Source organism: Giraffa tippelskirchi, chromosome 9, assembly GCF_054371585.1.
Source record: "Giraffa tippelskirchi isolate mGirTip1 chromosome 9, T2T-mGirTip1v1.2.pri, whole genome shotgun sequence".
Lineage (NCBI taxonomy): Eukaryota > Metazoa > Chordata > Mammalia > Artiodactyla > Giraffidae > Giraffa > Giraffa tippelskirchi.
The window spans coordinates 41,829,060-41,847,915 of NC_137283.1; positions in this window are offsets into that span (position 1 = coordinate 41,829,060).

The following is an 18,856-nucleotide window of genomic DNA, read 5'->3' on the forward strand; positions in this document are numbered from 1 at the left end:
GCCTAAAATAGGTCAAGTCATTACAAATCATAGTTAGATGGTTCTTTGTTTAATACCTGTCTTCCGTTCTGGACTGGAATCTCAATGAAGACAGTGAGTCATTTTTATTTGTTCACCATTCTATTCCTACCATCAGTGCTGTAGCTGGAGCATGACCTGCCTGCCAGGACTTGATCGTATATTTTTTTCATTTAATACTCAACTCTGTAAGGTAGAGATTATTACCATCATTTTACATCATTTACAAGGCTCAGGGAAGTTCAGTCTGAGTTACCCCACCATAAGGGAAGCATCTACCATAAAGTAGACTTACATGAAAATCTCTTGTCATTTCACGACAGCCCACTGTTTCCACTTGACAATCTGCTGGACATTAATTTTCTATTTCCAGGCATTATTTATTCCCTTCAGCTCCTATTTTTGCTCTCTGACCTCTGGGCTCTCTAATGAAGAGGAGACATGCTTTCCAAGAAGTAATTACAGCAGGTGATATAACCAGACTGGCAGAAGCCAGGATTTTATTTTTTAACCTTGATGAGTAAAGCAGCTGGGAAAACTACCTTCTAAAAGCAGAGGATCCAATTTCCCCTGGGTACTAACTCTCCCTAAGTGCTGGGAAACATCCTGACGGAGTCTCTATATGTAAATATAAAGCAATCCACCCAAGTCTAGCTCTTGTAGAAAGCCTGAAATAATTAAAGGTAAAGCAAATGTAGATGTTTCAGGCTGTTAACAAGACATCTCTTAGTAGTTTCTGTTTCTGTTTTTTTAATTGGAGGAAAATTGCTTTACAATGTTGTGTTGGCTTCTGCCATACAACAACGTGAATCAGCCATAATTATACATATATCACCTCTCTCTTAAGCCTCCCTCCCCTCCTCCCATCCCACCCCGCTAGGTCATCACAGAGCTCCAGGCTGGGCTCCCTATGTTGTATGGTAACTTTCCACCAGCTGTCTGTTTTACACAAGGTAGTGCATATATGTCAATGCTACTTTCTCTCTCAGTAGTTTTATGCTTTGATAAATTATGATTTCTATAAGGAAATATTTTTCCCTAAGTGTGGATTTAGACTACCCTATGCTTAAACATTACCACATACCCTTGTAGAATACAGAGGACTATTCTTTGGATTATTCTTTGTTTGGGAAGGTCATAAAAGTGGGAGGAAAAGGAATGCTGGAAGAGAGCACAGGCGTATTCTCTTCAGCCAGTGCTGGAGACCAAGAAGCAGAGAGTGCCTGGCCCAGCATGCCAGGGCGTGGATCATGGAGTTCTACCTGTGGTGGTATTTACAGACTGAAAATCCCAGACCTGAGAAATTAGACTAATGACAGATTGTGTGGCACTTTGTTTTTTATAGGACATAGGGCATCTGCTGATGGTAGTTTCCAGAGGACCTAGGTTTGTACCATTCTGAGGATAAGTTTAGACTGTGGACCTCTCAGAGTAGCTGCTACTAATAGCAGTGTAAGTCACCCAGTCTATTTCACTTCTTTTCTGATATTCCCAAGCCTTCTGAAAAGACGTGCTGACTGTTACAACCTGGACTCAGTTGTGTTCTTGATCTTGTTCTACTTTTCTGGAAGAATATCAGTTCAGTTCAGTTCAGTCACTCAGTCGTGTCCGACTCTTTGCGACCCCATGAATCGCAGCACGCCAGGCCTCCCTGTCCATCACCAACTCCCAGAGTTTCCCCAAACCCATGTCCATCGAGTCGGTGATGCCATCCAACCATCTCATCCTCTGTCATCCCCTTCTCCTCCTGCCCCCAATCCTACCCAGCATCAGGGTCTTTTCCAATGAGTCAACTCTTTGCATGAGATGGCCAAAGTATTGGAGCTTCAGCTTCAACATCAGTTCTTCCAATGAACACCCAGGACTGATCTCCTCCAGGATGGACTGGTTGGATCTCCTTGCAGTCCAAGGGACTCTCAAGAGTCTTCTGAGAATATCAAGCACGTCCCAAAGTCAATGGTAGAAGCCATGGGCACGGGCAATTGTCTAAGACAGCAGTGTCCACTGTCCTCACAAGGGTGACAGACAGTACAGCTTCAGCAGGTCCAGAAAGTTGGGGCAGAAGTACAGGAAGGACTGTTCCTGAGAACAGAAGAGCTACATCAGAAATATGAAGAGGGACTTCCCCAGTGGTCCACACTCCCAGTGCAGGGGGCCTGGGTTTGATCCCTTCTCAGGGAACTTGATCCCACATGCAACAACTAAGAGAGCGCATGTTGTAACTAAAGACCTGGTGCAGCCGAAATAAATAAATTTTAAAAAGAAAAGAAATATAGAAGAGAAGGAGTTTCCTTTTTCCAGGAAATAGGCCATGAGTGCTTAAGCTGTCATAATTTGAACAATAAAGGTAAATATTATCTTATTTGGTAGTCACTGGCTAGTAAGGTATCAGGAACTATATTTGTTACTCTGTATGCCATAGCCAGTCTCCAAGAAGGTTCCTAAAGATCCTTTTTTTTTTTTTTTTTTAATATTTATGTCTTTATGTAGTCTTCTTCTACAATGAACCAGGGCCAGTCCATGTGAACAACAGCATATAGCAGAGGTTCCTGTGGGTGACTCCCAGGGGTAGTTTGTAAAAGATTTGCAACTTCTGCTTTGGTCTCTTGAATTGCTTGCTTTGGGGTAGGCCAGCAGCCATCTCATGAAGACTTGAAAGCCACTCTGTGGAGAGCCCTGCAAGAGTAGAAACTGAGGCCTTTGCCCAGCATCCAGGACCAACTTGCCAGCCAGATGAGTAAGCCGTTGAAGGTGGATCTTCCAGCCCCGTTAAAGCCTTCAGATGACTGCAGCCCAGCTGACATTTGACTAAGCTTCAGAGAACAGCCTATTCAGAACTTCCCAGGCAAGTGGCTTCCATATTCCCAACCCATAGAAACTATAAGAGATAATAAATGTTTATTATTGTTCTAAGCCACTAAGTCTTGAGGCAATTTGTTATGAATCAATAAAAAAAACCTATACTGTAGATTCTATAGAATAAATGTCTACATGAAACTCTGCCTATATAGGTCAGCAATGTCTTCAGAAAGAAAAGAGGGGGACATGAGGTGAGTCTTCAAAGATAAGAAGGAGCTTGCAGGTGGAGGTAAAGTAGAGAAAGGGTAGGAAACATTTTAGGCTGAAGGAGCAGCTTGACTATAATGCCAGAAGTAAGAGGCACGGCTTGTTTGAAAAAACAACAATTAGTTCAGCATGACTGGGGTGCAGTATGTTTAGAGAATTAGGTAGAGAGAGATAGAGGAGTAGACAGGATCAAGCTCACAAAGGACCCCAAGTGCCATGTTCATGTATTTGTTTTTTATCCTGAATGCAATGAGGAGCCACTGAAGAATTTTTAAGCAGGCAATGGACATGATCAATTGTACATTTTAGAATAGTGGTCAAATGCAAGTTGGGCTGGAGGCAGAAAGACCATTTAGAAGCAACTGCATGTCCAGATGAGAAATGGTTACTGCCTGTATTGAGGTCTTAGCTTGTGAACACAGGACAGGGAATGGATTCAGAGGACTTTTAGGAGGTACAATTTTCAGAATGTGAGGGATGAGAAAAGGGGAAGATGTGGGATCCAGAAGGAAGAGCAAGCTTTGAAGGGGTGAGTCTAAGTGGTGGGTAGGATGTCCAGGTAAACATGTACAGTGGGCAACTATAAACACTGGTCTGCATGGAGCCCAAGAGGGAACAAACTCAGGCTGAAGATGGACAGTTAAATTTTGAAGGTTTTTTCATACAATTATTCCTCACTAAAAGGTAAGTAATTCCATAGGTGAAATGAAATCAAAATACAATTTGGAGTTTTAGATTTGTCTTTCATTGAGACAAAGCCATTTAAAAATAAGATTTATAGGACTCCTCTGGTGGTCTGGTGGTAAGAATCCATGTCCCAATGCAAGAGACACGGGTTTGATCCCTGGTCTGGGAAGCTTCCACATGCCGGCAACTAAGTCCCTGTGCCATAACTACTGAGCCCGAGTGCTGCAACTCCTGAAGCCCACACACCCTAGAGCACCCTAGAGCCAGTGCTCTGCAACAAGAGAAGCCACCGCAATGAGAAGCCCACACCCTGCGAGTAGAGAGTCGCCCCTGCTTGCCACAACTACAGAAAGCTCATGGGCAGCAACAAAGACCCAGTGCAGCCAAAAATAAATAAATAAATAAGTTTTAAAAGCTAGAAATAAGATTTACAGTAATAACCTAGGATAGGATTAGAGGAATGAAGTTAGAACCAGGTAGTGAGGATAACTTGAAGAACACTTTGCAATATCTTACAGTTTTGCTGGGAATTCAACCATCAGCAGAATCTGGTGACTAATAAAGAGACTGAAGGAGAGAGAAGAGTCAAAAAAAATATTCTGTCCCTCCCCAAAAGTTTCCTTTTTACATTTACTTTTTTCATCATGTAAAACATCATATGATCTATGCTCCATTTCTACATCACTGACTTTAAATTTTTATAAATTAACATTTGCTTCTGTTTTCATCTATTTTCCAGTAAATCTGTATCAGTTTCATGATCTTTTACTTCCTCCCCTTTTCCCCTTTCTCCTCTTCCTGCTTTCTGCGAACAAAAGAAAATAAAACCTCTTCCTTTAGTGACTAAATAACAGGTGTAGCAGAGTTCTTGAGTTTTTTATTTGAACATTTTCTAGCCATGGTGCCGTTCTTGATTTCACTGTCAAAAGCCGTCTGTCTTTGAAAATTTTTTTTTCAATTAGATTTTCATCTCTAAGACCTAAGTTTGGCCTAGTACCTAATACTCCAAGAGCTGGAATTCAACTAGCTCACCTGATTTGACCTGATCTACTTATCCAAGAGCTATGTATTTAGAAATATCACACAGATAAATGCAATGTCGATAGCATGAGAATTTCAAGGATTAAAGAAAATGTAACTTGCAGGTCATATAGTTTTGTAACCAAGTTGAGAAGAAGGATCATTGTGATAAATGTGCTAAAATCCCAGACTTCAAACAGTACTTTTTCTTTTGGCTGTTTCAAAATTATTTCTGCCTCAGTAAACATTATTACCAGGGCCTCCCTGGTGGCTCAGTGAATGCTAAAGAATCTGCCTGCCAAGGCAGGAGACACAGGTTCAATCTCTGGTCAAGGTAGATTCCACATGCCGCGGAGCAACAAAGCCTGTGCACCACAACTACTGATTCTGTGCTCTAGAGCCCGGAAACCACAGCTACCAAACCCCCATGCTGCAACTACTGAAGCCTTTGTGCCCAAGAGCCCATGTTCCACAACGAGAGAAGCCACAGACATGAGAAGCCTGAGCACCACAACTAGAGAGTAGCCCCCACTCGCTGCAGCTAGAGAAAAGCCCATGCAGCAGTGAAGACCTAGCACAGCCAAACATAAATAAATACATTTTAAAAATTATCATCAGTGGCATTCGTGTCATCTTATTTGTGGAAATAACTGTGGTTTTTAAAAATTACCACTTAATTTTTGTTAGCAAGAAAGCTCAAGAAAAGTAACGTTAAAAATAAGTAAATGGATCTGAGTGCTTCGTGGTTAGCATCAAGAGGCACCACTTAATGTACTTAACTTTTCATCATTTAACTGATGAAAATGGAGGCTTAATAAAAATTTTCTAAGGCGCAAAATGTCTAGTGAATATTTTAAATTTAGCTTTAGATAAAAAGAGTTTTACAGCACAGTTAAAGGTAAAACTGCAAAATCCTGGGTAATAGATTTTTTTTTTCTAAGATGAAAAAGTTCTTTTTGATTGCATAATTGAGACACGCTTATTTTAAAAAATTCAGTTGATCCAGAAAAGCAGGAAATAAACTAAATTACATAAACCTCACCAGCCACAGATAAGTATTATTACAATTTTGTGAACCAGCTTCCAATCATCTCTTCATATACATATTTGTGTATGCATATGTACGCCCAGAGTGTGATTTATACAGACTCATACCCCGCATAACATTCTACTGATCCTTTCATTTTGAAACAGGTTGTGGATACGTTTCCATACCCATAAATATAGATCTGGTCCAGCTTTCTAAACAGAGACACAGTATCACACTCTCTCTAAATACCAAAATTTAATTAACCATTCCCACACTGTTGAACATTTGGGTTGTCCCAAGGCTTTCCTTTAATTCGCAATGCTATGATAAACATCTTTGTAACATTTCTTTTGTTTGTTTATATGTTTACAAATTCATTCACTCAAATAAAACATGGCTCAGAATCCCCATTTATCAAGGTGGACAAGAATTATTTCTGGGATTCTTTTTCCCACTACTTCTAGGGTATGAGTGGTCCTCATACCACACCACGATGAGATGGCTGGAAAGGATCATTGACTCAATGGACATAGTTTGAGCAAACTCCAGGAGATAGTGAAGGACAGGGAAGCCTGGTGTGTTGCAGTCTATAGGGTTGCAAAGAGTTAGCGACTGAACAACACAACAACAAAGACGTCTAGGGTATAAGTGGTCCTAGGAAACTGGATTGGGATTATGCTGTGGACCCTCCTTGGTCTGGCCAGAGAAAGCCCTCTCCAGAGGTCTTTTCCACTCCAGGCAGGCAGGCAAGACGACCCCCAGCACTTTTAAAGCTGCTTTCAGGGTCTCAGTGCTTGACGACATGTCACTGAGGCATCCTGCAGCCATCGCAACCTGGGTCTGTTCCTTCCTGGGTCTCTGAGAGTGGGAGATACTCGGAAATCCTTAAATTCCACAACTCCTCCCAGCCTTAGTGTTATCTTTATACAAATGAAAACTATTTTCTTGAGGACATGGGTAAAAGGAAGAACTACCACTCAATGTCTCCACATAAACTTATTAACAGACAACTAGACAGTTGACTTTGGAGGAGTTAGGTAATCTTCCAAAACCCCAAAGTCTTTATCTATAAGATAACAAACAGCAACTCTGTCCTGCCAGTTAAAAGAGACCAGAAACTCTGTCTTTAGCTCCTCTCATTCATTAACTCCCACTCATATTCTGCCTCTTTCAAAATAGATTCAGAACCTGACCACTTCTCTGTAGCTCCTGTGCTTTCACCTTGGGCCAAGCTTCCATCATGTCTCACCTGGATCTTTGCAGTAGCTGCCTACTAGGTCTCCTTGATTCTGCCCCTGTTCCCTTGTCATCAATTTTTAAGGCAATAGCCCATGAGTTGTTTGAAAAGGATGATGGCTTTCCATCTAACTTTGAATAAAAGGCAAAATTCTTAAACTAACCTAGAAAGCCCTCTTATATAATTTAGCACCACCTCCCGCACTTCCCTGACCACTTCTCAGTTCCAACCATCCTCTTCTTCAGTCACACTCCCCTTGCCATAGCATGACAAGCATGCCTTTTGCATTAGATGTTTCCTCTGTCTCTATCTTCAGGATGACTGTTATCTCCAGACAAGTATTTGCTCAATTACCTTTATCACTATGCCGAGTCTGCCTCATTTTTCTCCACAGCGCTTATCACTGACATATAGTATGTTTACTTCTTTATCTCTGGATAAACCTGGAATATGGGCCTCCCTAGTGGCACAGCTGGTAAAGAATCTGCCTGCAACGCAGGAGACCTGGGTTCAATCCCTGGGTTGGGAAGATCCTTTGGAGAAGGGAACGGCTACCCACTGCAGTATTCTGGCCTGGAAAATAACATGGACTGTACATTCCATGGGGTCGCAAAAAGTTGGACACAACTGAGCAACTTTCACTTTCACAGCTGGAATAAAAGCCTACTGAAGGAAAGGACTTGTCTATTTAGATTTTCAGTGCCTAGACAGTATCAAGCACACATTGCTGTTGTTTAATCACTCAGTCATATCCAGCTCTTTGCAACCCCATGGACTGTAGCCCAACCAGCCTCCTCCGTTCATGGGATTTCCCAGGCAAGAATACTGGAGTGGCTGCCATTGTCTTCTCCTGGAGATCTTCCTTATCCAGGGATGCAACCCACGTCTCCTGCACTGGCAGGCGGATTCTTTACTGCTGAGCCACCAAGGAAGCCAACATCAAGGGCTCAATAAATATTTGCTGAACAAATGAATGGACAATCATAATAAACATTCTTTTTTCAGACTTATTCATTCTGATAATGTAGTACTTATTGAACAGTAAGGACTTTGTAAATACAGATAGTTGTTATATCATCATTATCATATTTATATGAGACTTTGAAGACTATATTAGAAAAAGGATATTTCAGCAAAGACTTGACTACAGCAGAGGCTTACTACACCTGTAGTTAGGTGTGACCTGCACAAAAAAAGTGTGAGAAACCTAGATATCGGTAAGAGATAGTATTGAAAATGTAGGTTTAAGTGTGGAGTGAACTGAATTCAAGGGTCAGAAGTCTAGATTTGTCCCTAACAGTGGGGAACCATCCAGGATTTTCAGCAGAGGAAGATATGATAAGATCTTGGTTTCTGAAACTTCTGTGGTGATAATCAGTTATCCTGTGTTGCAAAGCTGCATTTTTCTAGTTTGTGAGAGGTCTCTGTTTGTTAATCAGAGAAAACTGTGTTTCTTTAGGAAACTTTGTTGGACCTTTCTGTCTGTTGGAACCTGGCCTGTGACCTTATCTATGATCACCCACACCCACTCACTCTTTTCATGCAGGAACCAAAGATGCTCCATGTGAAGAAAAAGAAGGCTAAGAGCCAGAGCCTTGGTGATTCACTTTTAGTTATTTCCCCTTTCATGATTCTAATTTGCTCAACCTTTGGATTAAGTCTTCTGACTGTGGCTGTATTTCATGTCTTGGTTTTCCACTTCACGTGCAATTTCTGACTGTATCTCTTTACATTATATAACCCCACTCTCACTTAAAATTTTGCCATCCAAAGAGTGGTCCTGGGACCAGCAGCACTGGCATCACCTCAGAGCTTTTTAGAAATACAGAATTTCCAGGGCCCACCCAGCCCCTCTGAAATAGAATCTGCATTTTATCAAGATCCTTGGTGATATATATGCACATTCATGTTTAAGAAGCACTCCACTTAAGCATCCCTTAACCAATGGCTGCACCAGAGGCCCCCAGGGGGCCCTCATTACCTCAAATAAACATACAGAATGTTTGTTTTATAAACAGACTTCTGGAAAAGTCCCCTTAGCCACCATTTCCAACTGGAGAGCTTTCCACACTCTACCTTCTGTATAGAAAATCTGAAGCAGCGATGCTCTAAATGTTCAGCATTTCTCAAGGTACAATCCTCAGATCACCTGCATCTGAATAACCTAGAGTTTGTTAAAAATGCAGATTCCCCACCCTGCCTGTGTGTGTGCGCGCGCTCAGTTGCTCAGTTTGTGCCTGATTCTCTGCAGCATCATGGACTGTAGCCCGCCGGGCTCCTCTGTTGATGGGATTCTGCAGGCAAGAATACTGGAGTGGGTTGCGATTTACTCCTCCAGAAGAATCTTCTCAATCCAGGGATGGAACCAGCATCTTTTGTGTCTCCTGCACTGGCAGGTGGATTCTTTACCACTGAGCCCCCCCGCCCCCCGCATCCTACCTACATCTACCAAATCTGACTCTTTAAGGGAAAAGCACTGCAAGCTGCTTTTTCTTTCTTTTTTTTTTTCTGGTTGTCTAGTTCTCTTTTACGGAGAAGGCAATGGCACCCCACTTCAGTACTCTTGCCTGGAAAATCCCATGGATGGAGGAGCCGGGTAGGCTACAGTCCATGGGGTCGCTAAGAGCCGGACACGACTGAGCGACTTCACTTTCACTTTTCCCTTTCATGCACTGGAGAAGGAAATGGCAACCCACTCCAGTATTCTTGCCTGGAGAATCCCAGGGACGGGGGAGCCTGATGGGCTGCCGTCTATGGGGTCGCACAGAGTCGGACACGACTGAAGCGACTTAGCAGTAGCAGTTCTCTTTCACAGTGGATGCCCTCTTGGGGTATTAACAACATAGGACTTTTTTTTTTTTTTTTAAGATTTCTTTATTTTTATTTTTTGGCTATTGTGAGTCTTTGTTGCTGCACATGGGCTTTCTCTAGTTGTGGCAAGTGGAGGCTGCTCTCTAGGTACATGTGTGGGCTTCTCATCGAGTGGGCGTCTCATTGCAGTGGCCAGTGTGTTCCTGGCGGAGCATGGACTCTAGCTGCATGGCTTCAGTAGTTGTAGCACGTGGGCTCAGCAGCTGTGGTTCATGAGCTCTAGGGTGCAGACTCAGTAGTTTTGGCACACAGGCTCAGTTGCTCCATGGCATGTGGGATCTTCCTAGACCAGGGATCGAACTGGTGTCCCCTGCATTGCAAGGTAGATTCCTAACCACTGGACCAATGCGGAAGCCCTGCTTTTTCAACTAATATCTGATGCACATCAACAATTAAGGGCTTCCTTGGTGGCTCAGCTGGTAAAGGATCCACCTGCAATGCGGGAGATCTGGGTCAATTCTTGGGTTGGGAAGATCCCCTGGAGAAGGGAATAGCTACCCACTCCAGTATTCTGGCCTGGAGAATTCCATGGACTATTAGTCCATGGGGTCACAAAGAGTCGAACATGACTGAGTGACTTTCACACTTTCACTAACAATCAAAGAACCATCAGAGAACTCCTGGCTGCAGAAACATATGCAGCTTGAATAGCTCCCCCTTCTTGGTATTGAATCCCTTTTCCAGCTTTGACTCCACTCCCTTATCCAGCCATGCTCTGTTTTATTTGGAATACAGTAATTTAGTTCTGATCCTATTGTTAGTGCTATTTTTGCAAGAGAGCCCATACAAATGCTGTTCTGGTACCTCTTTTTCAAAACTATGTAAATAGCATTCCAGAATTTCTTGTTTTACTAGTTACTGGTCTTAACATACAAATGAAATGTAAATGTTTCTATCAAATAATGGAGAAGGCAATGGCACCCCACTCCAGTACTCTTGCCTGGAAAATCCCATGGACGGAGGAGCCTGGTAGGCTGCAGTCCATGGAGTCTCCAAGAGTCGGACACAACTTAGCGACTTCACTTTCACTTTTCACTTTCACGCATTGGAGAAGGAAATGGCAACCCACTCCAGTGTTCTTGCCTGGAGAATCCCAGGGACGGGGGAGCCTGGTGGGCTGCCGTCTGTGGGGTCGCACAGAGTCAGACACGACTGAAGCGACTTAGCAGCAGCAGCAGCAGCTATCAAATAATGTTTATTTCTCTGCTTCAGAGTATTTTCTTATGCAATAGAAAAAATTATTTTTCTTTTGTCTGATGCTTCTTTAAAGTCACTGTGTTCCTCTTCACCCATGTCTTATATCAGGACAGCTAGTTTCATAGTCAGTCTTATTGGAAAAGTACCTGGGAAGAGGAAGAGGGGAATGGCAGATATATTATTTACCAGTTTTTGATATTATATAGCTAAACATGACTTTATTATACCATTCTCTAGGGTCTAAGAGTTGGGGGACAGGGATAAGTGCTGAAACAGGCAGTTGGTGCCTGCAGTTTGCTGGTCTACCTCTTCATCACTACAGACTACCTCAAGGGTTTCTACCATGGACATGAAAGGTGAGAAGACTGAGTGAAAGAATGGCAGTGCTAGTTGCATAACAATTATGAAATGAAATTGCACAGTTTGAATCCACATTAACAGATATTAAACGTTATAATAATAAAATGACACCTCTTGCAAATAACATTTAAACAAAGTCTGAATCATAATGAAGGGGGATCAAGAGAGAATAAGGGACTTCCTGGTGGTCCAGTGGTTAGGAATCCATCCTGCCACTTCAGGGGCATAAGTTTGACCCCTGATCAGGGATCTAGGTGGGACTTCTGCATCCACCCCCAACAGTGCTGCTTTAGATCTTAAAGCCTTCCTTCAAAAAACTAGAAAATCAAAACTAAAAATCTCTTTTCTCTCTCAAAGGTTTCAAGACTTGAAGGGCTTTCTTTAATGAGTCTATCTCTATGCATCCTTTTTTTATTTTATTTTTTTGGTTGTACTGCATGGCATGCAGGATCTTAGTTCCCTAACCAGGGATTGAACCCAAGCCCCCTGCAGTAGAAGCCCAAATTCTTAACCACTGGGCCACCAGGGAAGTCCCTATGCATCTTATTCAGAACTCTCAGCAAGATTTAATCTTATTCTTTTAGAGCACCTATAGCACTTCCTTTTCTCATTTCCAGTTTTATTACCCTTCCTTGATTTGTGGTCATATCTGGGTCTCTCCTTCTTGGTTATACTTCCTTGGAAAGTTGTAAATAATTTCCTTAGCAGAAACTGTGTATTCTTTTTTTTATACCTATCTACAATATTTATTGCTTTCTTTATGCTCAGCAAAGTGAGGCCTATAAAAGTATAAATTATAAAGCAAACAGTTCAGCTTGGAAGAAAAATCTTACCCATGTAAAACTGTAGCACTTACTGTAAGAGAATATATTAGTGTATGACTAACAGAGACATGAGCCTTGATCCCATGTACAGTTCTGTCATGGGAGATGAAGAAGTTGAGTATGGAAGCCTGGGCTAAGCAAACTTAGCCTTAGGATCTACAGTAAAAATCCCAGTGGTTTAGAGAGGGTAGATGCCCTCAGTAAGATCTTCACAGATTCAAGGAGAAAATGAGTGCAGTGAATATCTCCAACCTACCATGAGTTAGAGTCAAGCTCTTGATTCAATTTTTCTGGATTCCATAACTGTCAGGATTTATGTAAGCATCAAGGGGTGAGAAGCACCTGAAGATTAATCATTAACATCAGCCAAATTGATGCCATTCTAGTCAAGTCATTATTATCTCTCACCTGCATGGATGATTGACATTGTTTCTTAAATGGTTTTTCCACTTCATTGTTAATCTCTCCATCTTCTGTGTCAGGGGGACCCATGACCACCTCCCACGTTTAATAAGTCGCTAGGAAGACTTAACAGGACTCAGAATACATATACTCATACTCATGTTACAGAAAAGGGGTTCTAAGCAAAATCAGCCAACTTCCAGAAGTCTTATCCCACTAGAATTACACAGTATGTACTTAATTACCCTGGCAAAAGTTGTGACAACAAAACGTTGCCAACCAGGGATGCTTGTTTAAAACTCAGCATCCAGGGATTTCCCTGGTGGTCCAGTGGTTGTGAATCCACCTTGCAATGCAAGAGATGTGGGTTCAATCCCACATAGCATGGGGCAACTAAGCATGTGAGTCACAACCACTGAGCCCACACACCACTATGAATGATCCCACATGATGCAATGCAAAGATCCCAGGTGCTGAAACTAAGACTAGATGCAGGCAAATAAATACATAATTTAAAAAAATATAGCTTGGTATCCAGAGACTGGGGGCAAATCACATAGACATGTTCTGCCTGCTGTTTAGTCACTCGGTCATGTCCAACTCATTGTTACTCCATGGACTGTAGCCTGCCAGGCTTCTCTGTTCATGGGATTTCCCAGGCAAGAATCCTGAAATGTGTTCTCGCTTCTTTCTCCAATGTTCTGTTTTGCAGGTACTAAAATTCCATATTCCTCAAAGGAAAGCAGGTCTTCAGCAGACAGCACATTTTTTTTAATACAAACAGTTTAAGCAAAGTGAACCACTCTTAACAATTGGGTTGTGGGAATTCTCCCAAAATCCAAGTTTCCAGACACCTGCCAAGGACAATCTTTAAAGTCACGCTTTCAAACGACAGTAGTCAGGCCTTCTATATTAACTCATTTCTGCACATCTCCTAACCCATTCTCCAGGCAATACCACAAGGGATCTTCTTAAAATATAAAGCTAATTATGTGTGTTCTATTTTGGACTAAAATGCAAACTCTTTACCATGGTCCACAAGTCCCTACATGATGTCAACAACTCCTTCCCCTCAAACTTATTTCTTATCACTCTCCTTAGCATCACCCTCCAGCCACAATGGCTTCCTCTAAGTTTTGAAAATATCACTGCTCAATAGAACTTTCCACAATAACAGAAATGTTCTTCTGCATTGTCCACCAAGCACACATAACTTCTGAGCACCTGAAATATGACCAGTGTAACTGATGACATGAATTTTAATTTTAATTAATTCTAATTAATCTCAATTTACAGATCAAACTAAATGCTCAAATCACATAGTTTATCAAATCAATATAAAACACACAGCACAAGGCAGAGGAAAAGAGAAATGGTAAGTTAACACACTATTAGGAAAGGATGCGAGAAAGGCAGAAGGATCACACCGCTTAAATCCTGGGCTATGTAGGGACTTCCCTGGTTGTCTTGTGGCTAAAAATCCACTCTCCCAATGCAAGGGGCCCAGGCTCAATCCCTGGTCAGGGAACTAGATCCCAGATGCTGCAACCAAGAGTTCACATGCCGTACCTAAAGATTCTGCTTGCTGCAGTGAAGATTCTGCATGCAGCTAAGAGCCTGTGCAAATACATAAATATTAAAATAATGTGCTTAGCCGCTCAGTTGTGTTCGACTCTTTGCAACCCTATGGACTGTAGCCCACGAGGCTCCTCTGTCCTTGAGGATTCTCCAGGCAAGAATACTGCAGTGAGTTGCCATGCCCTCCTCCAGGGGATCTTGCCAGCCCAAGGATCAAAACCAGGTCTCCCAAATTGCAGGCGGATTCTTTACCGTCGGAGCCACCAGGGAAGTCCCATTAAAACAATAACAGTACCTATAAAAATGTTATGGGTTATGGAATGTTTTTACATCTTTCAACTCTCTGCTGTGTCAGCCTTCTCTGTTCATGAGCCAGAGTTGAAGTTCAAGCAAGAGGGCCCAACAAGAGGGCCCACCGACAGAAGGTGCCCTGGGCCAATGGTATTCACTTGCTTTACAAGAAAGACATAGGGACAAGTACACCTGACCAAGAGCTATACTTTGCCAATTACCCTGCTGAACAGCTATGAATTTTTGTATTTTGGGCAGAGGACACATGGACCAGAATAGTTATTACCCATGGGTGGCTGGATTAAGACCTCATAAATATTAAGTGCTCATGTATATTTAGTGTATCCTGGACATTAAATATCTTATATATATTTAATGTGTCATGAATATTTATTTAGTGCTTACATGCCTTATGTATATTTAGAGCCTTTTGGATATTACTCTTGATCTTTTAATTGCTTTCTATTTACATTTAACACACATGCTCTACCCACTAACTACTTATCTATATGTAGCACATCTTATGAGTTTCATTTATCCTATTTGCTTTTTCTTTTCTTCTCTGTCATAACTCCATATTCTCAAAACAGTATAACGAATGCACATTTTACCTCTGCACCTATTTCTTCTCTGTCACCCTCCTCTGGCTCATCCCATAACAAGCTCCTATAGCCTTTAATTCTCATTGGAAATGTCACCTCCTCTGAAAGGCCTTCTCTGATCATCCTCTGTTATGGAGTGAATTGTGTCCACTACCAAGTTCATAGGTAAAGCCCTAACCCAAATATGGCTGAATTGGGGCTTTTAGGGAGGTTAAATGAGGTCCTAAGGATGGAGCCCTAATCTGATAGGATTTGTGTTCTTATGAAAGAGAAAGAGGCACCGGATCTCTCTCTCTCTTTGTACACACTAAGCAAAGGCCATGGGAAGACACAGCAAAAAGACATGCCAGGAAGAGAGGCCTCACCAGAAACAAACCCTATGGCACCGTGATCTTGCACTTTTGATCTCCAGAACTGTGAGAAAATCAATTTCGGGTTTCAAGCCACCCATGTGTGCTAAGTCGCTTCAGCCGTGTCTGACTCTTAGCGACCCTATAGACTACAGCCTGCCACACTCCTCTATCCATGGGATTCTCCAGGTAAGAATACTGGAGTGGGTTATCGTGCCCTCCTCCAGGGGATCTTCCCGACCCAGGGATGGGACCCAGTCTCTCAAGTCTCCTGCACTGGCAGGCAGGTTCTTTACCACTAGCACCACCACCCAGTCTGTGGTAGTTTGTTATGGCAGCCTCTGAACAGCTTTTACTCATGACACTTCTAATACCAAAGGTATGAGTATTTCCTCACACTAAACCAATTTGCCAACTCTTCAGACCCCACATGGGTACTCAACAATTCAATTCTAACATTATGTACCTGGAGTTTGCATCCGATCCCACAAGATAAAGAATTCAGTTCCACAAAACTGCCCTCACTTCAGACACCGGTCCCAGGCCCAGGTACTTCTGACCAACTGGTTGGAAATTAGGAGTTTTCATGATTCTCTCCTCGGGTTTGTGATTTGCCAGGACAGCACACAGAATTCAGGGCAATACTTTACTTACTATTATTGTTTCTTGTTTTGTTGTTTTAGTTGCTAAGTCGTGTCTGACTCTTTTGTGACCCCATGGACTGTAGCCCGCCAAGCTTCATTGTCCATGGGATTTCCCAGGCAAGAATACTGTAGTGGGTTGCCATTTCCTTTCCAATTTACCATTACTAGTTCATTATAAAAGATACAACTCAGGAATAGCCAAATGGAAGAGATGCACAGGCAAGGTAAGGGGGGAAGAAGAGCAGAGTGTCCATGGTCTCCCCTAGCACCTCCATGTATTCACCAACCCAAAAAGCTCTCTGAACCCCATCATTCAGGGTTTAATGGAGGTTTCATTATGAAGGCACAACTGATTAAGTCATCAGCAATCGGTGATTAGCGCAATCTCCAGCACCTCTCGCCTCCTCTTCAGTGGAACTGAAAGTTGCAACCCTCTAATTATGCCTTGATCTTTCTGGCAACCAGCCCCAGTCACCAGTCATTTTGGGGCTCCCAGCCACCAGTCACCTCATCAACATACAAAAGTCCTTCTTATCTCTCCAGAGATTCCAAGGGTTTCGGGGGTTGTATGCCAGCAAACTGGAACAAAAATCAATATTTATTTTTATCATATCACTCAGCCCCAGCAGACTTATCAAGCCCTTCTCAAGTAGGTCTTGCCCACCCCCATTAATCTGTATTTTATCACAATATTTACTTCTTCATATGTAATTCATCACCAATTTAGTTATTTTCTTGCTTTTTTTTTCTTTTTTACCTGTTTCCCCCAACAAACTAAAAGCTCTGCCATGCTGCAACTACATCTGTTTTGCTCATTTTGTAAGCTCAGCAACTTGTCGCTGAATATTTATGAATGAAACTTCAAAGCACATATTTAAAACTGAGAGGGTGAGACTCCAAAGTACATATTATTATTTGACAACAAACAAACAAACCCATAAATCAGCAATCCTGGCTCTTGAAAATTATTTCCATAAAAAATTATTTGTAGGGGTTGCCATCTCAGCAACACTGCAAAAATACACACTTCACAGCAATTCTTTCCAGGAAGAACTGGTTTCTTTGTAAGTTCTTCACTAGAAGGTATCTAAGAACAGTAGTTCTAGTTTGGAGTCTCTTTATTTCTCTTACTTTCCTTAGACAAAACTCTTATTCACACAAGAATTAGAGCTTGCAATGTACTTAGTCTTTTGCACAAGCTGGCACTGCCCAGTTGGGATATCAAAGAAGACTTTCTAGATTAAGTTTAATTTAGGTAATTTTAGTTTTGCTGTCAGACTTCATTAGTTTGTCCATATTGCAGAAGAGAACAAACATATTCAAAACAAGCTGGTGGATTTTTATGAGGCAGGGTTGCTGCACAGTCAAGATTAGACTTACAAAAAAAAAAGTCAATGAGAGAAAAATCATGACAGAAAGTCAAAGACAAAGTCTCAAAATTGAGGCACAGCCTTTCTGGATTGCTTCTGTACATGATAAAAAGAGAATCAAGCTTATTTTATTGTGGTCTTTGAGATTTGCCTCTCCATTTCAGATTGTGAGGAGGAAAAATTATAGTTTGAAAAACTTCGTGGTATTTTGCTTTTCTCCTAACAGAGGTAGGGCGGGGTAGTAAGAAAGAATGTTGGATTGTGTCTAAGGAGGTCTGGCTCCAAGCAGGATTTTGCCACGGACTTGCTGTGGGAAATAAGTCACTGGCTCTCTGAGCCACAATTTCCTCAACCATGTGCTGAAAGAACTGTTGGATCTCTAAGAACTCTAATAGCTACAATAATATGATAGAATTTTTTTTTACCTCCCCAAGATATTTTTTCTATTATTCTCTAATTCTTAGAAAATGGTATATAACTGTTAATAGCATTCATGCTTGGTCTGCTCTGCTAAATTATACAGTCCTAGAAAACATCATATTCAGCTTGCTATCCCTCACAATTTAAGACTATAACTTTTATAAGTTAAATATTTGAAGGAAGGAAGGGAGAATGAATTGAACTACCTTTTTTCTGAAGGTTATTTTTCAATGATAATTGCTTCCTACCTTTGTCTATATATATATATACACCTATCTTTTAGGTAGGTGGTAGTGGTGATTAAATGATTATATGATAGTAATGGTATTTCTCCCATTTTTTCCAATTAAAAAATAATTTGTGGATTATTTTATAATATAAAAAACCAGAACCAATGCACTATGTGAACTAGTATTCTACTATACTGCTCTTTTTTGGTAAATAAATTCACAGGGAAGATTTCCTATGAGCAACTTGATGTGATAAAAGGCTAATGGAATGAATCAGGATTATTTACCATGTATAATTATATTAGTCAATGTTCCTGTAGTTGCCAGTGTCAGAAGATCTAGCTCAAACTAGTCCAATCAAAAAGGAAAATTTGACATGTATCTGAAAAGTTCAGACTTGTCTAAATCCAGGGCCAAATGGTTTCAATAAGGCTCAGTCCTACTCTTTCCATTTCTTGCTTTTTTTTTTTCCCTGTTGTCTTCATTCTGGGGTCATTTCTTCATTTATGGTGGTAAGGCTGCTAACAGCTCCAAGTTAGTCTCCCAGTAATGCTGGTGTTAGGACAGTGCCTCTTTCAGAACCGCTGTAATGACTCTCAGAGTTGACTGCATTGTTTGAGTCATGCATGGGGCTGTGCCTACCTTCATCATTGTTCTAG